Below are 20,631 nucleotides of genomic sequence, written 5' to 3' on the forward strand. Positions count from 1 at the left end.
TCTTCCTCCTGCAGGCACTAAGCCAATACATGTGCACATATATATAAACAATCCAATTAACAGAACTAAAAAAATTTGGTGCAGAAATCATCAAATTTGAACTAGCCTATGAATAAGTATGTCTAGCAATAAAATCCTTTTGATATCCTTTGCCTTCTGTTCACGCTTTACTGGTATAGCATGAAGGTTTATATTACACTTTGAAGGAAAACATACTTTATTAAGTACCCGTCCTGAGATTGAATATGTTAGTTGCCGAGGATGTGACTCCAGACAGAAATAATACTCTGTAAGGTCTCCCTGCCATGTATAATCTTTGAGAAATAAGATGGTGCCTAAAATGTATTATTCAGTTAGATTTATAGAAATAAAAGTGGGAACTTACTGGAAATGGAACATGTTTTACTTTAAGCATTAATTGGGCTGGTATAAACTCTTATGTGGGATATAAGTTTGTGTATGATACACTCTTCTCTGTATTTGAAAACAATATGCCATACTGATTTCAACACATACAATACAAAAGAAAAGTTCATTTATCCTGGTGGATATTCTTTAGGAAATGGCGTGAAAAGGATGCTCAACCGTTAAAGAGATTTTGAATGGTCTTCTAAAGGAACAGAGCGAGTGTGGTGTAGTGATCAAGGTGCTGGACTCTGACCTGGGAGACCAGGGTTCGAATCCCCACACAGCCATGAAGCTCACTGGGTGACATTGGGCCATTCACTGCCTCTCTGCCTCAGAGGGAGGCAATGGTAAAAACCCCTCTGAATACCGCTTACCATGAAAACCCTATTGATAGGGTCACCATAAGTCAGGAATGACTTGAAGGCAATCCATTTCCATTTTCTAAAGGAACAGTGTCCTTCCCATGATGACGTTATGCATAGTAATCACATCTTTGGGTGCACCTGAGTATTAGCTGAGCAATATCGACAATGGGATTTGAACTACCTGTATCAGAATTGACAGTGTGTTAAAATTCTGAAGGGCTCTAAGTTATTTAACATATAAAGGCATACTGTGTGCTGTGGCAACCCTCAAACTGTCACACTGCAGTTGTCTATATTTTGTTGGCTCTCAATAAACACAATCTGTTCAGTTTTTCTTTTCTTTAAATATAATCTTTTGTAGTGTGACACTTCCTACACTTCTTCCCCTGAAATGTTAAATGTGTATACCCAGATATAAATTGACCATTCTCTCCTTTTTGCATTTTGGTTTTTCCTATCCTTTTTATCAAAGTTCTGTTTTCTGCTTATAAGCAATCTTACCTGCCTCATTTCAGTGTACTGTACAAAGTTTCTGGACAGTTTTCAATCTTTACTGTCTGCATGACAGCACAGTCTATTTTAGAGCTATTTCTGCCTTGCCTTGCCTTCAGTTTTTTCCCCCCACACACCCCCAACGTATCTTTGTTGCTGTGCTTTGGACAGTTGTTAATGCTTGGTGTCCTAATTTGAAATGAACATGAAGATTTGCCCTTATATGCTCTTCGTTATAGATTTTTCCTTATAGCCTATGCTCTTAGTTTTTGCTAGTTTTTGGTGATGAAAATAACTCTTTGTTGGATTACTTCTAGACATCTACCACCTCTTTGTTTATGCAATGATTCCTTCTGCTTCTCTTCACTATACCATATTTCCATGTGCAATCTGTGCTGGATAGGTCTGCAGCTTACTGATATTCCTGGATCCAACACATCTGGATGCTCAGCTGGGGGCAGTGGTGAGGAAGTCTTTTTACCAAATTCACATGATGAGTCAGCTGTGCCCTTCTCTGAGAAATCAGGCCAAACTTTAGTTATTAATGGTGTAGCAATCTCCATCCTGGATAACTGTCAAGTGCTGCCTATGGAGCTGCCCATGAAGACTGTTTAGACACTTCAGTTGGTCCAGGATGTGGCTGCTGGGTGTTTGGCTAAGGCCAGTAGACCATAGAATCATAGAGTTGGAAGGGACCTATAAGGCCATCAAGTCCAACCCCCTGCTCAATGCAGGAATCCAAATTAAAACATACCCAACGGGTGGCTGTCCAACTGCCTCTTGAATGCCTCCAGTGTTGGAGAGCCCACCACCTCCCTAGGTAATTGGTTCCATTGTTGTACCACTTTGTTAGGAAGTTTTTCCTGATGTTGAGTTGAAATCTGGCTTCCTGCAACATGAACCCATTATTCCGTGTCTTGCACTCTGGGATGATCGAGAAGAGATCCTTGCCCTCTTGAACATCCAAAACCAAGGAGCTAAGGTCCAGGCAAATGACCTGGAACTCTAGGCCATCGTCACCAGAATGATTAGCTTGGTGAGATGAGCACCCCAATCAGACTGGCTGGCATATGCGGTAAAGATCAGTCTGCAGTTCCGCTCGCTCGCTCGCTCGCTCGCTCACTCACTCACTCACTCACTCACTTCATTAACTGGAGAGGAATCACTACCACTGTACATTGGATCTGGAATGGACACCTGAATTCTCACCTTTGCTGGAATGGGATCCTGGAATGGAAGCATAAGCTGCTGAAAGGACCAGCAGAGAAACTATAACCATCAGACCAGTTTGTGGCCAGGCACAGCTGATGACAGCCAGGTGGTATCCTGCAATCAGACAAGAAAGAACATGACTAATGGACACCAGTAAAATTAGCTAACAATACTCCTAATACAATATACTTTCTATATGGAGTCAATTATCTAGGGAGGTGGTTCAAGGAGGCATCCAAGAAGCAGCTGGACAGCTACCTGTCGGGTATGCTTTAACTTGGATTCCTGCATTGAGCAGGGGGCTGGACTTGATGGCCTTCTAAGTTGGCCTCTATGAATGTTTTGACATCAGCCAAAACTCGTGAGAAAGAGCTTCTCAGATTTCTGTGTGCTGCCAGAATCTTGCCATGCCCCGGGAACCTGTGCAGTACCAGCCATCCCCATACTTAAACTACTGTTTAAAGGGACATAAAGTACTACTGGAAGGCTTGGGACTGCTTTTCCTCTTAAATATTGAAAAAGCATCTTTTTGTCCTTGATTCAATTAAAAACATGTTAAAAACTTTCCAAGAAAAAAAATAAAATTGTAGTGTATCTTAACTGCCCTGAAGTAGCCCCCCCCCAAAAAATAGCATCTGAGGTTGTATGTACCATTATGTGCAAGGCTTAGCCAAATTACACATATTGTATAGGAAACCAAGCACTGCTGAAGGTGTATATTCCAGGAGCACCTTAGGCCAATGAATTGAAACCATGATAAAAGAGAAGCAACAATGCCTTTTCAAAGTCTGAGGTTGAAGTCTTATGAAACTAGAAAAAGGACAGTTTCATAGATCAGGGTAACTCACAACCATACTCTCGGGGAAGCCCTCATACTCCTCACAGACTCATGAGGTAATTATCTTAATTTATTTATGTCAAACTATACCTACTGGAAAGAGTCAACTGCTCTCATAAATGCTTCCCCGTGACAGGGCCTTCCCCTAAGGCAAAAAATCCCCTTTTGAATCCCTAAGAAAAAACTCCTGAGGGATTCGTATTTATTTATTTACAGACTGGCTCTCTAGAGGGGCCAACAGCCTCTTCTTCTGTTGCCTTGGAAATGGTCGCCTGACCCTTCAGGCCTTGGGAAGAGAGAGTCAGATTTTTAAAGCAAAACAATTTGATACTGCTGTGGGGGCGGGGGGGAATGAGAAGGAAAGGTCCTCCATTAGCAGACTACTCTCGTGTCTCTTCCTGGACATTCCTGTCTGTTCTGAAGGGGAAACTGTCTAACCTCTCCACAGAAACAAACCAGACACCTCATCACTTATGTTTCTGAGGGAGGAGGGAACTGACACAGATAACCTGAAGGTTGACAAGGTTTGAGGCAATGGCCTTATAGCCTCTCAGTACAAGGGGTGCATGTGATCCTGTCAGGTTCCTACCTGCTCGTGGCTACTGCCTGTCACTAGGCACCACCAGGGACTCCACCAGTCCGGACTGTCCTTTATATGGTTTCTCTTCCCGCTCTAGCACAGATCTCAACAGATCCCCCTGCTAGGCAGCACCACCAGTCACGTCCTAATACCAGTATTCCCAGAGACTCTGAATACTTGTGGTGTTATTCTCTTCACCGCTGCCACCATTTGTTACAGTTTCCCTTCAGCCTTGGTCATTACCTTACCCTCCCTTCTGGTCTGTGAAACCCCAGCCAAGGATCAGGCCTTTGGTAAACCAAATTAAGTATTTATTAAATAACACAGATAACAAAGATAACAAGATTTCTTCATAAGGCACATAAGCATACGGTTTTATCTAATACTAATCCGAACTCCACCCCCCTCCTTCCTCACGCTCTCCTGGCAAACAACTCTCTAAAACCCACCAAAACAACCCACTCACTTTCATCACATCACATCCACACAGATTCCACTGTCACTCTTCCTTTTATACGCTCAGCCATTTTAAACACTCAGCCAATCATCCAGCATTCTACTGCCCATTCACTCCCCCTCCTCTTTCACTCCACTTACCATGTATCTTCTATTCAAACAGCACTTACCCTATTTACACTAATACAGGATCATCACATTTCCCCCCCCCTTAACATAACGGCAGAGTATTATTCCTGCTCCAGGATTTATACGTCGAATTAACAATTAAAACAAGTCTCTCTGGGGAAAGTGTCTTTCTTTGTTCCTCCGTCTGGTCACGTCACTGCAGTCCCAGCCACCTGCCTTGACAGTCCATCGGCCAATACATTGTCCTTGCCTTTGATGAACTGGAAGTCCACTTGATAGTCTTGTAGGGCCCAGGACCACCTCTGCAGCATAGTATTATGGTTTTTCATTGTCTGTAACTATAACAAGGCCCGATGATCCGTTGTTACCGTGAATCTTCGTCCCCACACGTATGGGCGCAACTTGTTCAGTCCCCACACGACCGCTAGGCACTCCTTTTGGACCGACGAATAGTTTTTCTCCCTCGGCGTCAGCTTGCGACTCAGATACGCCACTGGATGTCTGGTGCCTTCTCTCTCCTGCAGCAAGACAACTCCCAGCGCGAGGTCCGACGCATCTGTAGCCACGATGAATGGTTGCTCATAGTCTGGTGCTATTAATATGGGTCCTTGGCACAAGGCTTGCTTCAGCAGATCAAAAGCCTTCTGACATTCATCCGTCCATACCACACGCTCAGAACACTTTTTCTTTTTCAACTCATGCAAGGGGATTACGATTTCCCCAAAATTTTCCACAAACTTCCTATAAAAACCAGCCACACCTAGAAATGCCCTTACTTGCTTTTTGGTTAAGCGGATAGGCCACGCTTGTATTGCCTCCACCTTGCTCCATAAGGGGGTGATTTTCCCACTCCCCACCTTATGTCCTAAATAGACCACCTCCTTCAACCCAAACTGGCATTTCTTTGCTTTTATTGTGAGGCCTGCCTTTCTTAATGCCTCTAATACTGTTGTCAGGTGTTGGACATGCTCAGGCACCAACTTGCTATAAATGGCCACGTCATCTATATAGGCCACTGCAAAATCTGACATGCCTCGCAACACAGTATTGATTAGCCTCTGAAACGAACTTGGTGAGTTCTTTAGTCCCATGGGTAAGGTCACAAACTCATATAACCCATCTGGTGTACTGAAGGCAGTTTTGGCTCTGGATTGCTCGTCTAGTTCCATTTGCCAAAATCCTTTACAGAGGTCTAACGTAGAGATAATGGTTGCTGCCCCCAATAACTCTAACATTGCGTCTACCCTGGGCATGGGATACACATCTGGGACCGTGATTTTATTGATTAGCCGATAATCAATGCAAAACCTTGTCGTTCCATCTTTTTTCAGAACCAGGACAATACTTGAGGCCCAGGGACTGATGGATTCCCTGATCACTCCTAGTTCCAGCATATCTTCGACCTCCTTTTTAATCTCACTCAAAACTTTCCCATTCACACGGTACGGCATAGATCTGATTGGGGCATGATCTCCAGTATTAATGGAATGTTTGGCTATACTGGTTCAGCCAGGTGTATTACTAAAGAGATTCCCATAGTTTTTCAAAACTCTCAGAATCTCTTCTTTTACTTCCTCCTTCACCTCCTCTGACCATTCCACTTGATCTACCCCTCCTTTGTCTTTGCTTTCCTGTACCAGATCTGGAAGTTCAGGCCCACTTCCCTCAGGGAATAAGGTAACTTGCAACACCTGTGCATCCCTGGTATGGTAAGGCTTTAACATATTTACATGAACCACTTTGCTTTTGTTTAATTGGTCTGTGGTGATTACATATGTCACTGTGTCAAGCCTTTCTCTGATGGTATATGGTCCTTCCCAGTTAGCCTGTAATTTGTCATGTTTCCTGGGTATGAACGCCATAACCATATCTCCCACATCATACACACGTTCCCTGGCTGTTCTGTCATACCAGTAACTTTGCTTCTGCTGAGCTTGACTGAGATTCTCTTTCACAACTTCCATCATTGATGTTAATTTATTGCGGAATTCCAATACAAAATCTACTACAGATGTTTTGTACTCTCCCAGGGTTCCTTCCCATGAATTTTTTAACAGTTCCAAAGGTCCCCTCACTTTTCTAGTAAACATTAGTTCAAAGGTGAGAAGCCTGTTGTCTCCTGAGGGACTTCTCTGTATGCAAATAAGAAGCATCCCAACCGTTCATCCCAGTCTTGTGGGTGATCTTGAACATAGCTTCTTATCATGCCCTTCAAAACTCCATTGAATCTCTCAGTTAGCCCATTAGTGGCGGGATGGTAAGTAGTGGTCTTTAGATGTTTTAGACCACAACATTTCCACATACATTGCATCACTTCTCCCATGAATACACTGCCTTGATCCGTCAGCACTTCATGAGGGAAACCCAGCCTCATAAAGATTTTTAATAAAGCCTCTGCCACCACAGGGGCTTCTACAGATCTTAGTGCTTCTGCGTCTGTGTACCTGGTGGCAAAATCCACCACCACCAATAGATATTTCTTGCCATGCCTTGTGGGTTTGGAAAAAGGGCCCACCAAATCTATTCCCACTCTATAAAAGGGTTGTCCAATTATAGGAAGGGGCTTTAAGGGTGCCTTAGTCTTTACTCCACTTTTCCCCACCTTTTGGCATATTCCACAAGATAGACAATGTTGTTTTACATCTTTGGAGATTGTTTGGCCAATAATAGTGTGCAGCCAATCTCCTCTTGGTCTTTTTTATTCCCAGATGTCCTGCACATGGGACATTGTGGGCTACCTCTAGCAATCTGGTTCTGTATTTGATAGGTACTATCAATTGCTTCACTGGTTCACATTCATTCTTTCTCTCAGCAGGCATCCACAGTCTATATAAAATCCCATTCTCACACACAACTTGATTCCTCAGCTTGTCAGTGAAAGGAATCTGTTGGGTCAGGGCTTGTTCCTTTATTTGGTTCAAACTTATATCTTTATGCAGCTCTTTCCTGAACTGCTCTGCTTCTTTATTATCAGAGACCACTTGATACAGTTTGTCTCCTTCAGCAGGCCTGCTAGTGGTTGCTATGGTGACCTGAGGCTGGCTAACAGATTCCACCCTATTCTTTTCAGCCTGTGTTAACATGGCTTCTGTTTCTTTGCCCAGCTGCTGTCTGGTCACCACATATATTTTTCCTTGTGCTCCCATAACATCTCTTCCCAGTATCACTGGTTCTTGTTGTTGGGCATTAATACCAACTTTATATTCTCCCCCTTTTCCTCTCCACTCCATTTTCACTAGGGCCATAGGCAAGCTTTCTGGTTGTCCCCTCACTCCTTGGATAGTCACAGTTTCCTGAGGTAATATTTCCTCAGATTTTATTAAATCTGGCCTCAGTAATGTCTGAGCGGCACCAGTATCAAGCAATGCCCAATAATTTGCCCCTTGAACACACACTTCCTCTCTTAGACTCGAATCCAAGTCTGTTACTTTTGTCCAGTTTATCTGGCAGAACTGAACCTTTTTCGCTGTTTCTAAAGCCTTGGGCTCTGTTTTCACTCCCCTTGTCTGAGCAGGATTACTAATGGGGTTGGCAACCTCACATTGAAAACGTAGGTGCCCTGGTCTACCACGTTTGTAGCATAATTTCTCCTCACTTTTAGGGTACACAGATCCACTCTGGGGTGTCCTGTGCCCTTCAGATTTTATTGGAGGACTCACTCGCTGTGGTACCACATCCCTTCTGCCAGCATTATATGGTCTGGGTTTAAAATCTCTTGATGTTTTCCCCACCCAGCCAGTTCTATTGGAGGCAAAGTGATCCGCCATCTCGGCGGCCTCCTGCACCGATGTAGGGGAATGGTCTTTGACAAGGAGCCTTATTTCTGGTGGCAACTGATGGTATAATTGATCCAGTATCATGAGGTTTTTCACCTCCTCCACAGACTGAGCTTTTGCACTTGTCAGCCATTTCCCAAATATGTCCATCAGTTTTGCCCCCAGCTCCACGAAAGACCTCCCTGTCTGTATCTGGCAGTTTCTGAAAAGCTTTCTAAAATAATCAGGCCCCAGTCTGAATCTTTTGTAGACTGCCTCTTTAAACTCAGCATAGGTGACGGGCCTGTCTGAGGGGAAATATTGGTATACCTCAGCCAATTCCCCTTTGATCAGATTTGATAAATACTGCATGTATTTATCTTCAGGTAGCCCCCACAACTGAGCTGCCTTTTCAAAGGTTGTGAGATAAATTTGAGGATCTTGACCAGGCTCATAGACAGCAAAGTCCTTTGGAGTAATTTTTATTTTTGCTCCCTGTCTGTCTTTCCTTGTCTCCTCAGAGTGAAATTTCTCTCTATCCAATTTTAATCTTTCCCCTTGTATCTTGGCATCCACTCTCATTCTCTCAGTTTCCATCCTCAATCTCTCAGTTTCCAACTCCCTCTGTTTATCTTTTTCCTCAGCTTCCATCCTCAATCTCTCAGTTTCCAACTCTCGCTGTTTATCTTTCCCATCAGCTTCCATCCTCAACTTCTCTCTCAAATACTCTATATAAGCGGGATTGCTTAAGTATCCTTCTGGGGTCTCTTCCCTGACAGGTTGTTTTTGCTGGGCAGTTGCAAATCCTATACGTGCTACCCTCAATTCATCTACCCCTTTACCCTCGTGAGGTAAATTGAATGTTATGCACTTCTCCACCAGCTCCTCTCTTTTCATTTTTATATATTCAGCCATGGTGTTTGAGTTCACTCACTCTTTGCCACACACTCTTTGCCAGTCACTCTCACAAGTAATCTTGTTTTGTTATTTCTGTTTGCCACACCACTGTTAGGGATTCTCTAGTATTCGTACCACTGCTACAGCCAACACCTGTGATGTAGTCTCCTTTGTTCGTATCCCACCGCTACTGCCACCACATGTGACGCCCTTCCCCGGCTCTCCCTGTCAGGTTCCTTCCTGCTCGTGGCTACTGCCTGTCACTAGGCACCACCAGGGACTCCACCAGTCTGGACTGTCCTTTATATGGTTTCTCTCCCCGCTCTAGCACAGATCTCAACAGATCCCCCTGCTAGGCAGCACCACCAGTCACGTCCTAATACCAGTATTCCCAGAGACTCTGAATACTTGTGGTGTTATTCTCTTCACCGCTGCCACCATTTGTTACAGTTTCCCTTCAGCCTTGGTCATTACCTTACCCTCCCTTCTGGTCTGTGAAACCCCAGCCAAGGATCAGGCCTTTGGTAAACCAAATTAAGTATTTATTAAATAACACAGATAACAAAGATAACAAGATTTCTTCATAAGGCACATAAGCATACGGTTTTATCTAATACTAATCCGAACTCCACCCCCCTCCTTCCTCACGCTCTCCTGGCAAACAACTCTCTAAAACCCACCAAAACAACCCACTCACTTTCATCACATCACATCCACACAGATTCCACTGTCACTCTTCCTTTTATACGCTCAGCCATTTTAAACACTCAGCCAATCATCCAGCATTCTACTGCCCATTCACTCCCCCTCCTCTTTCACTCCACTTACCATGTATCTTCTATTCAAACAGCACTTACCCTATTTACACTAATACAGGATCATCACAGTGCACACTGGACCTTCAGATAACCACAGTCTGACATAACATGGAGTTATCTGCAGTTATTACGCTACATGTATTCACACCACAGCCCCATGCCTTGCCCTAATCACTTGGCATACACAAAGAAGGAATGGGTTCTGACTTTATGCACTGCAGTCTTGAGTGATTAATACCATCTCCCAGAATCTTTATTAGTATAATTTGCTGCAGTAGAAGAACTCTGGGTAAAGGGACCTAACATCAGGAACAAAGTAAAACTAGACCAATTAAAAAACTTTATAGAAAGAACCCACTCAATTTTCCAAACAGAATTGAAGGCTTGTGTGTGTGTGTGTGGAATATTGGAGGTGGTTTGGTAGGAGCAAATGGGAAAAAAACGTTAGCACCTGTAGCCAAAGTTTGGGATAATGGCTCAGTCTCCTCAGGCTGTTCCTCAATTAACTGCAAAATCCATGTGGCCGTACCAAAGGAGGCAGGGAAAAATTCAGGTACAGATTCCAACTCCTCCCCTGAAAACTCATAGCAGAAGCAGCCACAGACTTCTTACTGGCTGGTTTCACATAAACTGGAGAAAAACTGGATGAGTATAAAGAAGGAAATCCCACAAAACGGCTGCTTGAAGATGATCTGTGGGTCTCCTCCTCTTGTGACTTTTAGAACCAAATTACCTTTTGCCCTTATGTGTTCTGCTCATAGAAGATCTCTCCCTGTCAGATTAGGACAATTGGAAGGGGAAGACCCCTTAAATATATTACCTCTAACCAGGATAGAAACTTAGACGACACCTTTCACAGGACACTGGCACATCCCAAAGGGTAGATACCCCTCCATGCTGATGTTAGCACAATTGATTCATGATCAAATCAGAAAAGTTAAAATGCTTTGTAGCCTCTCTAGAAACTAATTTAGGCTTATTAGGGTTAGCGCATTCAGCTTTCCAGATGGCACCAAAAGCCTGAGGGAAAAGAAATGGTATTAGATTTATCAGAAGTGGAGGGGGACACCTTCTATGCATCCATAAATGAAGTCTGAGAGAAAGCATCCTCAATGGGACCTTCATTTTCAGTCAGCCACAACACCCTCTGTGCTTTTGTCAGAAGGGCTGAAAACCATCAGAAGCAAACAACTTTGGTTGAGGCTTGACCACTAGTATTGCTTCATCAGGAAGTTCACTCCCTCCCCAGCGGGCTCAGAGGTTGAATGATAAAGAGTCAGGCAGTGCTCTCTCTTCCCTTCAGAGGACTGTTGAAGGTGAAAGCATTATCAGCACTAGCCACCCCCTTAGCACATTTCTTAGCCAGCTCCATGATGACAGGAGAAGAAACTTCTGGAATAGGATGAGGAAAGAGACCCCACAGAACTGCTACTTGAGAGAGATCTGTGGGATCTCATTCTCTTAAGCCTCTCAGAATGGTACCTTAATGGTACCTACTTTTCCCTTATGGGCTTCCTGTGAAAAGGACCTCTCCCTCCTGTGTTTACTATGAGGGAGGGAGTCCTTTACCACTTTGTAAATGCAGGGGCATACCCATGAGAGAAACTTGGAAACAACCTGATGACTGACCTAGGAAGCGGTGTTACTCATACCACCTGCAGATTGAGTGGTAGAATGAGAAGTTCCTGCCCCAGAGCACTGGGTACTATCAGAGAAGGGAGGCATTAGAGTCTGACCAGTTCCCTCACGGATGCCCATTGTGGCCAGAGGTGGCAGAAGAAACAGATGAAGCCATCAAGGCCATGTGGCCTAGCTCTCCCCTGCACAGCCAAAAAAGGCAGAAAGTAGCTGGCCGCATGTGGACACTGTCAATCACCCAGCAATTCTCAAGCCAGAGGAAGTTGTAAGAGCTAGAGAAGGTTGAAATTCAAAGCCTCAAATGATGCAGGGACGGAGACATCAAACAATCTAGCAGTCTTGTTGGTTTGGGTGTGCTCAAATGCTTGGTTCACAGAGCAGTTGGGACAGGTGACATAACAATCAAATCTAAATGGCGCTTCTACTTAATCATTTTTTGGTGGAACCTGACAAGCTTCCTGCTCTTCCAGAACTGAAATAAGAGCTTCCTCCAGGATACTCTGATTAAGGCAAAACATCTTTTGCAAAGACCTGACCCCCCCCGACCACAAGGGGAAAACAGGGAGAAGGGAATAACACACACACACACACACACACACACAGAGCGCAAATGAAGTTGTAATGTACTGAGGTAAAAAATGACACCCAGTACAAAAAAAACTGTGGTAGCACCAAAAAAAGGGATGGTGGGAGAAGAACCACTATAAAAAAAAATGAATTCAGAAGATACATGATAAGAAATGCACAATGCTAAGAAGAGGCAAATGCTTGTGAGAGGACCCAACTATCACAAACCACAGGTAGGGTCATCTGGTGAGAGAAATTGTTGTAAACCACCCAGAGAGCTTCAGCTACACAAGCAAGCAAGCAAGCAATAAACAAACAAACAAACAAACAAACAAACTACTCCCTCTGGAATGGCTTTAGTGGACCCTGCCTGTTCCTTCCAGTAGGAGAAATGTCATCCATCACCCTCAGGTAAATGTCATTTTTCTTTCTTAACAAAAAGCAGCTATTGGTGGTGGTGAATTCAAAACTGGATCATAGTGTAGGGCAGCCCATTAGCCCTTTACCCTATGTCATTTTCCTGCCAAAAATCGCTTCTACACCACCATAGCTATTTGACTACAAGGTGCAATTCCTTTTATTTTTAATCACATTTTCATTCCTGTCCCCTAATTATGTAGAAACACTACCTTGTCTAAGGGCGGCCTTATTTCACTGCCCTCTTGGCTGGACCAGGGTAACACAGTTTATGTAAGAACATAAGAAGTGTCCTGCTGGATTAAGTGAAGACCCCATCAGGCCTTGTGTGTTGTGGCACCTACCTTTTGGGTTTCCCTCCCCTTAAATATTAGGCAAGCGCCATCTTTGTTGTCTTGTTGGTGCCTACTGAAGACCTTCCTCTTCCAACAAGTCTTTTAAGTACAGCTTTTTCCCAGTTTACATCCTGGGCTCCTTTTGGGAGGAAGGTTGGGGTTTAAACTTAACAAATAAATCATAGTTCAGTACTCTGTTCTCACTGGGTCCAATGAGAATGCAACAGCCCCACTTGTGAATCCCAGCAACTGGTATACAGAAGCATTTCCCTCTAATAGTTGAGGTAGAACACAGCCATCAGGGCTAGTGCTCATTGATAGCCTTATCCTCCATGAGTTTGTCTAATAAAAGCCATCCAAGTTGGTGGCCATCAAGATACCTTATGGGAGCGAATTCCATAGTTTAACTATGTGAAGTGTTTTTTGTCTGTCCTGTATCTGCCAACATTCAACTTCACTGGATGACACTGAGTTCCAGTATTATGTTGTTGTTGTTATATGCCTTCAAGTCGATTACGACTTATGGCGACCCTATGAATCAGTAACCTCCAGTAGCATCTATTATAAACCAACCTGTTCAAATCTTGCAAGTCCAGGTCTGTGGCTTCCTTTATGGAATCAATCCATCTCTTGTTTGGCCCTCTTTTTCTACCCACTTCTGTTTTCCCCAGCATTATTGTCTTTTCTAGTGAATCATGTCTTCTCATTATGTGTCCAAAGTATGATAACCTCAGTTTCATCATTTTAGCTTCTAATGATAGTTCAGGTTCCAACACCCAATTATTTGTCTTTTTCACAGTCCATGGTATGCGCAAAGCTTTCCTCCAATACCACATTTCACATGAGTTGATTTCTCTCTTACCCACTTTTTTCACTGTCCAACTTTCACATCCATACACAGAAATGTTCACCGCCCAGAGAGCTATGTTCACCGCCCAGAGAACTGTTGCTAGTCGGGCGGTATATAAGCTTAATTAAATAAATAAATAAAAATAAATAAATAAATGGGGAATATCTTGGTCTGAATGATGTTCAGTGATACATGTTTGCATTTGAGGACCTTTTCTAGTTCTCTCATAGCTGCCCTCTCCAGTCCTAGCCTTCTTCTGATTTCTTGACTATTATCTCCATTTTGGTTAAGGACTGTGCCAAGGTATTGATAATCCTTGACAAGTTCAATGTCCTTGTTGTCAACTTTAAAGTTACATAAATCTTCTGTTGTCATTACTTTAGTCTTCTTGATGTTCAGCTGTATTCCTGCTTTTGTGCTTTCTTCTTTAACTTTCAACAGCATTTGTTTCAAATCATTCTAGGTTTCTGCTAAGAGTATGGTATCGTCTGCATATCTTATATTTCTCCCTCCAGTTTTCACACCCCCTTCATCTTGGTCCAATCCCACTTTCCGTATGATATGTTCTGTGTATAGATTTAACAAATAGGGTGATAAAATACACTCCTGTCTCACACCCTTTCCGATTGGGAACCAATCGGTTTCTCCATATTCTTTTTTTACAGTAGCCTCTTGTCCAGAGTATAGGTTGCGCATCTGGACAATCAGATGCTGTGGCACCCCCCCCCCAATTTCTTTTAGTGCATTCCATAGTTTCTCATGATCTACACAGTCAAAGGCTTTGCTGTAATCTATAAAGCACAGGGTGATTTTCTTCTGAAATTCCTTGGTCAGTTCCATTATGCAATGTATGTTTGCAATATGATCTTTGCTGTGTTATGTATTATGAAAGTGGGGAAAACATTTCTCTACACACTTTCTCCGTGCATAATCTTATGCATCTCTAGTCTGCCATCTCTTACTTGCCTTTTCTCTAAACTAAAAAGCCCCAAGTATTGTAACCTTTCATCATTGGAGGCACTGTTTTACAGTGGTTCCGATCCTATCTCCAGGGTTGTTTTCAGAGAATAGCATTGGGTGATTATATTTTGCCCCCCTGGCAGTTGTGCTGTGGGGTGCCGCAGGGTACCATCTTGTCCCCCATGCTGTTTAACATCTATATGAAGCCCTTGGAAGTGGTCATCAGGAGATTTGGGGTGAAGTATCAGCAGTACGCTGATGATACCCAACTCTATTTCTCTGTAACATCTGAATTGCGAGAGGCTGTGCAAGCCCTGGACCACTGCCTGGACTCTGTGGTGGGCTGGATGAGGGCCAATAAACTGAATCCTAGCAAGACAGAGATGCTGTGGGTTGGTGGTTGCTGAGTTCAGATAATTGGTCAGTTGGGGTCATACTCCCTCTGAAGGAGCAGGTCCATAGTCTGAGGGTGCTCCTTGATTCATCTTTGTTGCTAGAGGCCCAGGTTACCTCAGCGGCTAGAACTGCCTTTTATCAGCTTTGGCTGGTAAGACAACTGCAGCTGTTTCTGGACTGGGGCTACCCTTGAGATTGGTCCAGAAGCTGCAGCTGGTGCAAAATGCGGTGGCGATTCTGCTCACTGGGACGGGTATCACCATCATGTCACCCCGCTGCTGAAAGAATGGCTACCTATTAGCTACCCGGCTAAGTTCAAAGTTCTACTTTTGGTGTATAAAACCCTATACAGCTTGGGACCGGAATATCTGAAAGATCATCTTATCCCTTATATCACTGCACTCAGCAGGTGAGGGACTCCTGCAGATACCATCTCATCAGGAGATCTGTTCCGCACAACATAGGAAGCAGACCTTTAGTGTAGTGGCACCTACCCTTTGGAATTCCCTCCCCTTAAATATTAGACAGGCGCCATCTCTGTTATTTTATCGGTGCCTACTGAAGGCCTTCCTCTTTCAACAAGCCTTTTAAGTTGAGACCTTATCCCAGTCTGTGTTGGAATTGATTTTTAATATGTTTTTAAACTTTTAAAAAATGTTTTTAAAGTTTTTAAAAATGTTTTTCAAGATGTTTTGTTTTAATATATTTTAAAGTCTGTGTTTATGATTTTTAAAGTGTTTTTAGGGGTTTTGTTTGCTGCCCTGGGCTCCTACTGGAAGGGTGGGACGACAACAACAACAACAACAAATAAATAATCTTTCGTGCTCCAGCCCCTTTACTGAGCATGTTGGTTGCCCTTTTCTGAATCTTTTCCAGCACTACAATATCCTTCCCCCACTCAATGAGATATAAATGGAAGATCCATGAGGAATCTTGGGAGTGCGGAAGGGAACCTCTTGAGAACTTCTGCAAGCTTTGCCTGCTGAACTTTGAGGCTGAGTAAGAAGCTGCTCATTTAGCCCCAACCCAGTGTGGTATAGTAAGGGGGAGGGAGTGGATTTACCTTTGCTTCCATGCAGTATATGGGCAAATGTAATTGGAAACAGTGAGCACACATCTTATCAGTATCAAGGGCACATCCATTGATACTCATTTCAACATCCTTCCAAAATACTTGTGCAAGTTTTACAGGACTGTGTCCCCTTTGCAGCTTAAGGAACCTTTGGAGGAGCAATAAGTTAGGATCAGAAGAAGCACTTTCCCATTGAACTTCAATTATTCCCTCCCCTGGCTGCTCTTAACTTCAAAGGGGTCAGAGTCCCTAATTTTATAGCATCCCAGATGTGGGAGGAAAATTAAGTGTGTGTGTGTGTGTGTGTGTGTGTGTGTGTGACTGTATGACTCATGGGATGGATGGTTCAACCCTAATCCCCTCTGCAGTGTAATATAAAGTGTCAGGTGCTCTGGCAGACCTTCCTCCCCAATTTTCCTTTTTTTTTTTGTCCTTCCAACTTATGCTCACCTGCCTTCACTGTTCCAAAATACCTAGAAGAGCAATGCTATGCTCTGTCCTCTTTGAGCCACTGCTGGCATCCCTCCTCCTTTATTTATTTAATTTACCAATATTTTCTTCTGCATAACAGTATGTAGAAACCCTGTTTTATTAATGGGTGGTTCCAGTATCTGGGCACTTGACCACCAACTTCAGTCTTAAAAGAAAAAGTGCGGACCCACAACAAAACATCACATTAGATCCAGACAGCCTTGAACAGGAATCTGAACATTGAAGGCCTGTTTGGGACTTACAGGGGTGAGATGGTTTTAGCAAATATGATGGGAATGGAAAAGAGCCATCTTTTCCTTTTCCAAAACCCGTAATCCCTTTTCTCAGCATGTTGTACGTTCAGGTTGGGGGTCGATGGCACTTTAGTGCTAATAGCAGCCTCCATGCAGCCTGGGAGTGATGGGAATTGCAGTCCAAAAGCACTGGAAGGCACCATATTGTGGAGGCTGCTCTATAATGTGTGTGTGGCAGTTCCTGGTGTGCAGGTGATATTTCTTCTCTAGTCCCCCCGGCTCCAACATTTCCTTATACAGGACAGGGAGGTTGTTACTTTTTTATTGCACAACACAGCACACGTTCCACCTACAGGATGGCGTAAGTGGCTAACCCCCACTTTCCCCCCTCAATCAACAGCCTCAGCATTCTGTAGGTTTTGGAAGTCACTGAGCATAGGTCCTTGTTAGGCTCTTTTAGAAGCTGCGTTTTTATTTTCCAGACACCAGAATATGCAGAAACCATTATTTTGTCAGAGGGAGAAGGGGAGCTGTGTTGCTACTACCAGGCCAAGTTCAAGGTTTTAGTTTTGGTGTACAAAGCCCTATACAGCTTGGGATCAGGATACCTGAAAGACTGTCTTATCCTTTATATACCCAGTCAATCACACCGCTCTGCAGGTGAGGGCCTCCTGCAGATACCATCTTATCAGAGGTCTGTTCTGCACAACATAGGAAATGGACCTTTAGTGTGGCGGCACCTACCCTGTGGAACTCCCTCCCCTTAAATATTAGACGGGTGCCATCTCTGTTATCTTTTTGGCGCCTATTGAAGACTTTCCTCTTTCAACAAGACTTTTAAGTTGAGACCTATCCCAGTCTGCATCTGTATTGGAATTGCTTTTTAATATGTTCTTAAACTTCCTTTTAAAAATGTTTTTAATCTTAGATGTTTTGATATCTTTTTTGTAAGTAACGTTTTTGAAGATGTTTTGTTTTAATGTGTTTTAAAGTTTGTTTTTATGATGTTTTAATGTTTTTGGTGCTTTTGTTTTCCACCCTGGGCTTCTGCTTGGAGGAAGGGCAGGATATAAGTCTAACAACAACATAATCAACACTCCTCTCACAGGTACCAGACCACACAAGTTTGGTATTCAAAGGAATGATGGTAAAATAAAGATGTGCAGATTGACGAGAGTAGTTAGCTATTGTTTCCACTCTTTGATTATCATTGTGTTTATAAATATTGTGGGTAAGTTTTGTTTTTGATGAAAACATTTGTCTGAATATAACCAAGATTTATTAAAAACAGTTTTATCCTACTCTTTAGCTAAAAAGGCTTACTGGTCTAAAAGACATGATATATAAGGAAAAACGGGGGGGGGGCAGCAGACAAAAGTAAGCTTAAGCTCTGGTTCTATAACTAGCTGGGATGAAAACAGTTCAGGTAAGCTGATGGAGTGACTACCACCAGATGAGGGTTGAGGTAAGGCCAAAGGTAGTTGAGCTGGTCTGTTAGCAGAAGCCATGGAGAATAGCTCTGCTTTGCTTTTCTCTCCATTCTGCAGGCTGATGAGTTACTCAGCTGTCTGGAGGCTCAAGAATCAGGGCTGTAACAGAGCAGAGGGCCAGCCACTTAGCACTTAGTTATCATCATCATGTGGATGCTGCCATCCAATGCTGCCTTGTAGCACAGGGGTGGGGAAACTTTTTAGCTCAGCAGGCCAGATCCTTATCTGTCTCTTCCCTGTGGTCAACTTTGACAGGTAGATTTTTAATGTATTTGTATGTTTTTATTTTGTACGTTGCCCAGAGTGGGTGGACAGCCAGCCAGATGTGTGACTAATAAATTTAATAAATAAATAAATAAGATGGGACAACCCATCTGTCAATCACCTGACATCATTATGACATCAGATGACAGACAGGCAGGTTGTCCCACCCACCTGTCAAAGTCCATTGCACAGTGTCTCCCAAGCGCCCCAAAACTAGCAGCTTGTTGAGAACTTGGCAACCACAGCATTGGAGACTTTCCAGCTCTTGTAGCACCAATCAGTTTCCATTGACATGGCTAAAATGAAGAGGAAAACCACCATTTTACCAGCAGGTTCAATGGTAACAGGTGCAGTCACACCACCTATTACCTTATGAGCAGTAGGAGTGCACCTTGCTCCAGCAAGGGAATAATTATAAGCTCTCATTGAACTTCTGATTGTTTCATTGTAGTGACATTGGTACCTGAGATCCAATATGCCATGGCTGGCATGGTTCAGGGGAAACATCCTAGTGGGCCAAATGGGGAGGCCTGGTGTGCCACATTTGGCCCATAGGATGGAGGTTCCCCATTCCTGCTGTAACATGAAGCCTCACTCTATATGAATGGAAGTTGTCAACGTGCGTTTCCTTACCTCATTTCCAGAGGCAGGAACCCCAGTCTAAATAGGGAGTGGCAGTTGGAAGTGATGATACACGTGCAGAAAAGTACTCTGGCAGAACTGTTCCTATGTAACAGCCGTGATAAAAATGGACAGAAGTGGGTGTAAAACACGTCTGCTCCAAACCAAGACAGGAAACAGACCAGGGGGGAGGGCATGCCTGACAGTCTGTTTCCTGTCTCCAGCCACGAGAGGGCATTGTAACCCACCATGTAATATGTTCACCACTTCTGGAGAAACTATGGGACAAACCACACCTTACATACAAACACATGCAATAATAATTCACATAAAGCAGCTATGAGCAACAATGTTGAGCACAGCAGCAGTGGGGAAAGAGGGGATTTGACCCTTTCGCCGTATGTTTATTTCCAAAGTGTTGTTTACCAACAACAAAAAGTTCCTATACAAACATATTTGTATAGTTTACTTTGAAATCAAGTGATTTCCCCAGAGGTTGATCTGATCTTGATAGTACCTCAGCAATTCTACTACTGCATTGTAATTATGTTGTACTCCAAAGAATATAGTCCATGTCAGTGGGTACTTCCATTATTCAAGGAACGCAAGCAGAGGACAAGGGTCAAACATGAGATTGAAGAAAATACCTGAGAAGCTGCTGAACAGAATTAGATTTAGCATGCAGAAGCCTTCTTTGCAGAAAGAGAATGGAAGAAAGTGACTAGACACTCCTGTCTTTCAGCAAAATCAGAGTTGAACCTAGTACTTTGAGCTTTACTCTCTGGTCTACATTACAGCCATATATCTGGCCATGTAATGAGTAGTAGCTACATAATAGAAAAAGGATTTAAAGATGAAGACATAGTCATATACAAATATCTAGAGAGTCTTGCTAAACAGTCAAAGGGCTGTAGATATTCTGTAAGAACAGTCAAAAGGCTGTGGTACTCCGTAAAAACAGAAAATCTCTGCTACATAAGACCCAAAGGTCCATCTAATCCAGCATTGTGTTCTCACAGTGGCCAAGTATATGCATATGAGAAGCCAGTATGCAGGACCCAAGTGTGATTTCCAGGAACTGATATACAGAAGCATACTGTGTCTCTTGACAGTGGAGGCAGAATGTAACCTTATCCTTCATGAATTTGTCTAATCCCTTTTCAAGCTGTTCTTACTGGTGGACATCACTACATCTTGTGGGAGCAAATTCCATTGTTTATGCATTGTCTGTCCTGACTTCTAGTATTATGTAAGAGACAGAAAAACTTCCTATCCACTTTGTCCTCACCATGCATTATTTTATACACCTCTGTCATGCCCCCCACTTGCTTTTTTTCTAAACTAAA

This window comes from Rhineura floridana, chromosome 8 (assembly GCF_030035675.1).
Source record: "Rhineura floridana isolate rRhiFlo1 chromosome 8, rRhiFlo1.hap2, whole genome shotgun sequence".
Lineage (NCBI taxonomy): Eukaryota > Metazoa > Chordata > Lepidosauria > Squamata > Rhineuridae > Rhineura > Rhineura floridana.